Source organism: Oncorhynchus masou, chromosome 22 (assembly GCF_036934945.1).
Source record: "Oncorhynchus masou masou isolate Uvic2021 chromosome 22, UVic_Omas_1.1, whole genome shotgun sequence".
NCBI lineage: Eukaryota > Metazoa > Chordata > Actinopteri > Salmoniformes > Salmonidae > Oncorhynchus > Oncorhynchus masou.
Window position 1 is genome coordinate 54,098,617 of NC_088233.1, and position 8,610 is coordinate 54,107,226.

The following is an 8,610-nucleotide window of genomic DNA, read 5'->3' on the forward strand; positions in this document are numbered from 1 at the left end:
GTCACAAGTCTTGCTGCTGTGATGCACACTGTGGTATTTCAGTTTATCAAAATTGGATTGGTTTCTGAATTCTTTGTGGGTCTATGTAGTCACTTGCACGCACGTGCACACACACACACACACACACACACACACACACACACACACACACACACAGTTCCATGGTAACGCAATTACGGTTTGACTCAAGTTTTCACTTTAAAAATGTATGCCAAACAAAAAACATTGATTTCAAAGTTTAAACCATAAACCTCTATGCACAAGGACTAAATAAACAATTTACAAAGAACATTTCACAAAAACATATTTACTGGAAGAACTGCAGAAGTTCAGTGACAGAATTACAGTAAAATATCCCTCAGCTATTTATGCAACCAAGTTCTCCAAAACCTCGTAAATATCGGCTACGAATTATGATTAAAAGATGTCTGCAGAAAGAATGGGGTGTCAGCTATGAAACAAATGTTGGTTATTGAAGTACAGTAGGTGAAGTGGATTTACATCTGGTAACGGAATTACGGTAACAGAATCATAGGTCCCTGATCTGTACTCTACACAAATTCATAATTATGCTTATAAATATCATTCTCTTCATGGTGATGTACCTAGGAACTCAAAAAGGTAGAAATTTGCAATATCCTTATTTTTGCATATTTAGGTATAATTCTAATCACTAACTCTTATTGTAATGAGCTCGACCCCCAAACAAGAGCACATTTGGTTGGTCCAGACCAGATCAAATGTGAAAGGATCTTAGATGTCTATGGTTCCCAAGTTTGGACAGTACAGCACGGAAGAGCACAGGGTCCGGTTTCCTGGAAGTGATGGAACTTAGCATCTTCCCATCAAGGGCCAACATGCATTTCAGGAAGGCCAAGAAGATCTTCAAGGACCTCCATCAAGGCCAAATCACAATGAAGAGAGAACGGTTGCTACGTGCGTCATTGGAGCATGTGACGATACTGATAGGATCGGGAAAAAGGGGAGCGCTGCACTCGGATCACTTTTCTCAAATAAAATCTTTCCTTAACATTAGAATTATTCAACAACACTGACGACAGATCAGCTCCTCGAGAGATATTACAACCTACAGCTGCAAATACTGAGTCGGCTTATTGTAACTCCTACCCAATGAAAGAAAATGCACTAAATCACGATTTGGTACATCATTGCTGTTAGGCTACACATATATCAAGACAAATTACAGACAGTAGCCTACAAGTAGCAAAATACAACTCAATTGATTGAACATGAAATGTATGTCAATGTGATATATTTTAATGCAGTCATCTTGGATTTCATTTGAAGCCTCATTTTATACGTCGCTTGTCTGTATTAATTGCAAAGACATTGGCAACTTTGTATTTCTACTGTAGTCAACTTTATTCTGAAGTTTTCGGCAGTCAAACCATGTAATTCTTTGTTTAGCGGAGATCTTCTGTGTATGAAGTGATGCTGGAGTGCAAAAAAACATCTACGACGCACTGTTCTACGAGTGGTCTGAGGCAGGCGTTAGATTAACGGTAGAGTTCAGTACAGTAAACCCAGCATGCACATAACGTTCTGAAGACCATGTTTTCTTAGAGTCTGGTGAGAGAGTGGTTGTACTATGGTTATTTTGCATACAACCTTCCCACAACGTTCTGGGAATGGTGCAGGATAGTTGCTTGGCTTTGGAACACTCTCAGAACATTTAAGGAACTTGACAAAACAATGTTATTTTCTTGGTATTTCATTACTTTAACAGAACGTTTCCTAAAAGTTCAAACATGATAACATTTATCCATTTTCTTCATGTTATAGAAAGGTTTTCCAACTGGTTTGACATTGGGAATGTTCTCAAATGGTTTCTTAACGCTCACTGAACTAGGTTCTTCTTTGGGAATTTCAGTACTTCGGCAAGTTCTTCACGGTTCTATGTATAGTCATTTTCTCAGAACATTAAGAAAGCTTTCCATAAAAAAATAAGAAAACGTTAGTAACATTACAACAAAAAAACTTCCTAAAAACATAATTAAAAAACATATACATTTTGTTGTCAGCGTCAACAAAACTCTCATTATACTCTATCTTGTTAAGTGTGTTTAAGTGTGTTGGCCTCACCTGATCTTTATGAGAGCTTGTTTCCTTAAAAATGGGGTCTGTTTTAACAAACAAAAATGAACAGCTTCGTATGAGTAAAAAAAAAAAACTCCAACCTGGTGGCATAGTGGACTTTCCATGGATACATAACAAAAGACAATAGGTTTGAATCTCATTGACGCTGTGCCACAATAAAAATAAACGTGTTTGCATGATTAATGCCTAAATAAAAATGAATTTCCATGTGTCCCATCTGTGCTTGGAGTTCAAAGCAGTTAACCTAAGCTAGCAGTGTTATTAAAGTTCGTATTGAAACATTCAGTGAAAGCTTTAAGGAGCTACCTGCAGATTCATGCAGGGTAGTAACGTCATGAGTTGGGATTATGGTTAATTGTTTTAACAATAGACGATCGGCGTGTGCCAGAGCGCAGAATAACTGATGAATATACGAACGCTCAACACCGGTTGAAATTATCCCGATGTCGGCTAAAAAAGCATAATTAAATTGTGGCCAGTAGCACAATTACAGTCACCCAGCTCTGCTAGGGGGAGTAAAATGGTCAGAGTGGGGTGTTATCTCATCATGTGTCTGGAAGTAGCTAGCCAATGTTAGCCAGTTAGCTTGGGTGTTTGACTTGTGAGATCATAACGTTCGGATCAACCTTACTCATCGGTCAGAGACCAGTATGTGCTCTGAATGCTCCTAGAGCAAGAAGCTCTGAATTTACAAATCAATCTGACAGCACATTTGCGGTCACCAACGCTCTGGATAACAAAACAGCCTAACCAGATCTGCTAGGGCAAGCAATGTTCAGTGAACTGTTTTCACATGCCTGAAGTAGCTAGCAAGTTAGCTAGCTTGGGTGCTGGACTGCTCTTGGTACAGAAAGCTCGGATCAACCCTTAAAGAGATGGGTGTGGCTAAAGCTTAAGAGGGTGTGAAAGATGCTGAATGGGTGTAGACAAAGAAGGGCTCTCCAGTAGGTGTACCAAAATATTCAAAGGCCATTTTCTCAAAAATTAGGTTACAAGTTTATCAACTTTTAAAGCAGAATTACATTCCCATTGTTCCTCAAATGCAGTGTATGATATACCATTTTGTAGCTCTGTGTCTTTGCTTTTATCAAATGTAAAAAACACTATTTGAAATTTTGCCACCTAAGACCGATTTGGTCGGTCGGTCCCAATTTGACATAGATGGAAATGCCTCTTACAGTTCGTACTGTAACAAAATAGACTCTTAGCTTTAATTTGACATGCTCCTATGAACTTCACATGTTGGTGCTCATGGGACCTTTTAGATGGAAATGCCACAGCCCAGCTCCTTAGCAGAATGCTAGAATACAGCTTAGCAGAGCGCGCGAGAGAGAACTTTTGAAACTTTTGTGAGTAATGTTTACTGTTAATTTCTGATTGGGATAGGTAATAAAGTGACAAACTATATAAACATATGTTTCCCATCCCAATAAAGCCCTTTGAATTAAATTTAATTGGAGAGAGAGCGAGCGAGAGAGAGAGAGAAGGGGTAGACATGTGACCCAGCTGCAGCAGATTCCTCAAAGAGGTGTGGTCCCCCAATCAGCCTGGGTGTGGCTCTGCTCACACACACACACACACACCTCCCCACTACACGCACACACATCCCCCTGCTACACACAAACCCTCCTACCCCCGCTACATGCACACACCCCTCCCCCTACTAAAAACACACACGCTGTGCCCTCTCCCAACACCCACTGTAAAAGCGACAGCCCAGCTAGCACATTTGGTTCCTTGGAAGTTGTGGGAACGTACGTTTTTTGGCCCCCAAGTCTGACCGGTTTTTAAATGCTCTAAGAACAAAAGTGAACATTTCCTCTGTTCTGGGAACATATATTTTTAAGTTGAAGAGAGATTCTGAGAATGTTCCCTGAAAGCTTTCCTGGGAGGTTTTATTATCATTCTGACAATGGAATTCTCTGTTATTTGAAGTTAAATACAGTTCTGAAAATAAGCTTATCTAGGGTCACAACTCCTGTATTGGTAAGAACTAGCTTGCTAAGTAGATCTGAGAACATATTTAATTAGCTAACTAGCTAGTGAGCATAGACTAACAATGCTACCGGCTCCCATAAGAGATCTGCAATTAAATCTAACTTCAATCTATTAGCCCGATAATGAACTATATTCAGAAATGGATTCTTTGAATCAGTACACCACACACACACACAATTCCTAGCCAGTGAAAGCCACCTAGCTAGAACTGACGCGCCCCTACCAAAATTTAAAAACCTACCTACATAGCATTAGCATGAAGCTCGCATAAGAGGTGATCAGCAATTTATACTAGCTTACATCTATTATTCCTATAATGAATATAAACCCTGTAATTGTATTCTGACATTCCATGGGTTATTTGAATCAGTAACGATACACCACACACATGATCTCTAGCCAGTCAGTTAGATGTGCACCCCATACTGAATTGTCACCCTCGTTTTCCGGTTGAGCACACACACAGCATTGCTCCCTCTCTAATAATATATCTACTCACATGTCCAGGGTTTTTGGTGTTCTTTTATATTCCAATATTGCATGACTGTCCCAGTCAAAGTTGAAGTATGAGGGTGCATTAGGACAATGACCGCCCATGCAATCTAAATAAGCAACAGGGCAATAAGAGTCCAAGATGATGGACATCATCACCAAGCTGTGTCCTCTGATGCCAGCAAATCGAAGGCAGTTCGACAATGACTTGGCTGTGAACAGCATTGCTGAGCAGCGATATGGAAGACCACTGAACAAGTTTGACTTAAAAATAAAAAAATAAATGATACTAAAAAATGAAATATACAGTTGGAAGTCGGAAGTTTACATACACTATGGTTGGAGTCATTAAAACTCGATTTTCAACCACTCCACAAATTTCTTGTTAACAAACTACAGTTTTGGCAAGTCGGGTAGGACATCTACTTTGCGCATGACACAAGTCATTTTTCCAACAATTATTTACAGACAGATTATTTAACTTAAAATGCACTGTATCACAATTCCAGTGGGTCAGAAGTTTACATATACTAAGTTGACTGTGCCTTTAAACAGCTTGGAAAATTACAGAGAATTATGTCATGGCATTAGAAGCTTCTGATAGGCTAATTGACATCATTTGAGTCAACTGGAGGTGTACCTGTGGATGTACAGTGGGGCAAAACAGTATTTAGTCAGCCACCAATTGTGCATGTTCTCCCACTTAAAAAGATGAGAGGCCTGTAATTTTCATCATAGGTACACTTCAGCTATGACATGGTGCAGCTGTAGAAACTTTTGAGGATCTGAGGACCCATGCCAAATTTTTTCAGTCTCCCAGGGGGTAAAAGGTTTTGTCGTGCTTGGACCATGTTAGTTTGTTGGTGATGTGGACATCAAGGAACTTGAAGCTCTCAACTTGCTCCACTACAGCCCCGTCGATGAGAAAGATGGCGTGCTCGGTCCTCCATTACCTGTAGGCCACAATCATCTCCTTTGTCTTAATCACATTTAGGGAGAGGTTGTTATCCTGGCACCACACGGCCAGGTCTCTGACCTCCTCCCTATAGGCTGTCTCGTCGTTGTCGGTGATCAAGCCCACTATTGTTGTGTCGTCTGCAAACTTGATGATTGAGTTGGTGGCTTGCATGGCCTTGCAGTCATGAATAGGGAGTACAGGAGGGGGCACACACCCTTGTGGGGCCCCTGTGTTGAGAATCAGCACGGAGGATGTGTTGTTTCCTACCTTCACCACCTGGGGGCAGCCCGTCAGGAAGTCTAGGACCCAATTGCAGAGGAACTTAAAAACGTTCCACTTTCTCCACTTCTGTCCCGTCGATTTGGATAGGGGGGTGCTCCCTCTGCTGTTTCCTGAAGTCCACGATCATCTCCTTTGTTTTGTTGACGTTGAGTGCGAGGTTGTTTTCCTGACACTACACTCCGAGTGCCCTCACCTCCTCCCTTTAGCCTGTCTTGTAGATGTTGGTGATCAAGCCCACTACTGTTGTGTCATCTGCAAACTTGATGATTGAGTTGGTGGCTTGCATGGCCTTGCAGTCATGAATAGGGAGTACAGGAGGGGGCTGAGCACGCACCCTTGTGGGGCCCCTGTGTTGAGGATCAGCGAAGTAGAGATGCTGTTTCCTACCTTCACCATCTGGGGGCGGCCAGTCAGGAAGCCCAGGACGCAATTGCACAGGGCGAGGTTGAGACTCAGGTCCTCAAGCTTAATGATGAGTTTGGAGGGTACTATGGTGTTGAATGTTGAGCTGTAGTTGATGAAAGCATTCTTACATACAGTGCCTTGCAAAAGTATTCACCCCCTTGGCATTTTTCCTATTTTGTTGCATTACAACCCGTAATTGAAATTGATTTTTATTTGGATTTCATGTAATGGACACACAAAATTGGACAAATTGGTGAAGTGAAATTTTAAAAATAACTTGTTTCAAAAAAATACAAAATGGAAAAGTAGTGCGTGTATTTACCCCCTTTGCTATGAAGCCCCTAAATAGGATCTGGTGCAACCAATTGCCTTCAGAAGTCACATAATTAGTTAAATAAAGTCCACCTGTGATCTGTTGGGGCGGTATGCGAATTGGATTGGATCTAAGGTTTCTGGGATAATGTTGTTGATGTGAGCCATGACCAGCCTTTCAAAGCACTTCCTGGCTAAAGACGTGAGTGCTACGGGTCGGTAGTAATTTAGGCAAGTTGCCTTAGTGTTCTTGGGCACAGAGACTATGGTGGTCTGCTTGAAACATGTATGTATTACACTCGGTCAGGGAGAGGTTGAAAATGTCAGTGAAGACCCTTTCAGTTGGTCCGCGCATGCTATGAGTACACGTCCTGATAATCCGTTTGGCTCCGCGGCCTTGTGAATGTTGACCTGTTTAAAAGGTCTTACTCACATCAGCTGTGGAGAGAGTGATCACATAGTCGTCCGGAACAGCTGGTGCTCTCATACATGTTTCAGTGTTATTTGCCTCGAAGCAAGCATTGAAGTAGTTAAGCTCGTCTGGTAGGCTCATGTTAATGGGCAGCTCTCGGCTGTGCTTCCCTTTGTAGTCTAATGGAATGCAAGCCCTGCCCTGTGAATGTTGACCTGTTGAAAGATCTTGATCACATCCAGGTCCATACCCTAACAGTTCAAACTACTAATCTTAAAGATTACTCTCTCCAGAAATAAGTCTCTCACTGTTGCCGCCTGCGACCGACCCCCCTCAGCTCCCAGCTGTGCCCTGGACACCATTTGTGAATTGATCGCCCCCTATCTAGCTTCAGAGATTTTTCTGTTAGGTGGCCTAAACTGGGATATGCTAAACACCCCGGCAGTCCTACAATCTAAGCTAGATGCCCTCAATCTCAAACAAATCATCAAGGAACCCACCAGGTACAACCCTAAATCTGTAATCAAGGGCACCCTCATAGACGTCATCCTGACCAACTGGCCCTCCAAATACACCTCCGCCGTCTTCAACCAGGATCTCAGCCTCATTGCCTGTATCCGCAGTCAAACGCCCACCCCTCATCACTGTCAAACGCTCCCTAACGCTTCTGTGAGCAGGCATTTCTAATCGACCTGGCACAGGGTATCCTGGAAGGACATTGACCTCATCCCGTCAGTTGAAGATGCCTGGTCATTCTTTAAAAGTAACTTCCTCACCATTTTAGATAAGCATGCTCCGTTCAAAAAATGCAGAACTAAGAACAGATATAGCCCTTGGTTCACTCCAGACCTGACTGCCCTCGACCAGCACAAAAACATCTTGTGGCGGACTGCAATAGCATCGAATAGTCCCCGCGATAAGCAACTGTTCAGGGAAGTCAGGAACCAATACACGCAGTCAGTCAGGAAAGCTAAGGCCAGCTTCTTCAGGCAGAAATTTGCATCCTGTAGCTCCAACTCCAAAAAGTTCTGGGACACTGAAGTCCATGGAGAACAAGAGCACCTCCTCCCAGCTGCCCACTGCACTGAGGCCAGGTAACACGGTCACCACCGATAAATCCATGATTATCGAAAACTTCAACAAGCATTTCGCAACGGCTGGCCATGCCTTCCGCCTGGCTACTCCAACCTCGGCCAACAGCTCCGCCCCCGCAGCTACTCGCCCAAGCCTCTCCAGGTTCTCCTTTACCCAAATCCAGATAGCAGATGTTCTGAAAGAGCTGCAAAACCTGGACCCGTACAAATCAGCTGGGCTTGACAATCTGGACCCTCTATTTCTGAAACTATCCGCCGCCATTGTCGCAACCCCTATTACCAGCCTGTTCAACCTCTCTTTCATATCGTCTGAGATCCACAAGGATTGGAAAGCTGCCGCAGTCATCCCCCTCTTCAAAGGGGGAGACACCCTGGACCCAAACTGTTACAGACCTATATCCATCCTGCCCTGCCTATCTAAGGTCTTCGAAAGCCAAGTCAACAAACAGGTCACTGACCATCTTGAATCACACCGTACCTTCTCCGCTGTGCAATCTGGTTTCCGATCCGGTCACGGGTGCACCTCAGCCACGCTCAAG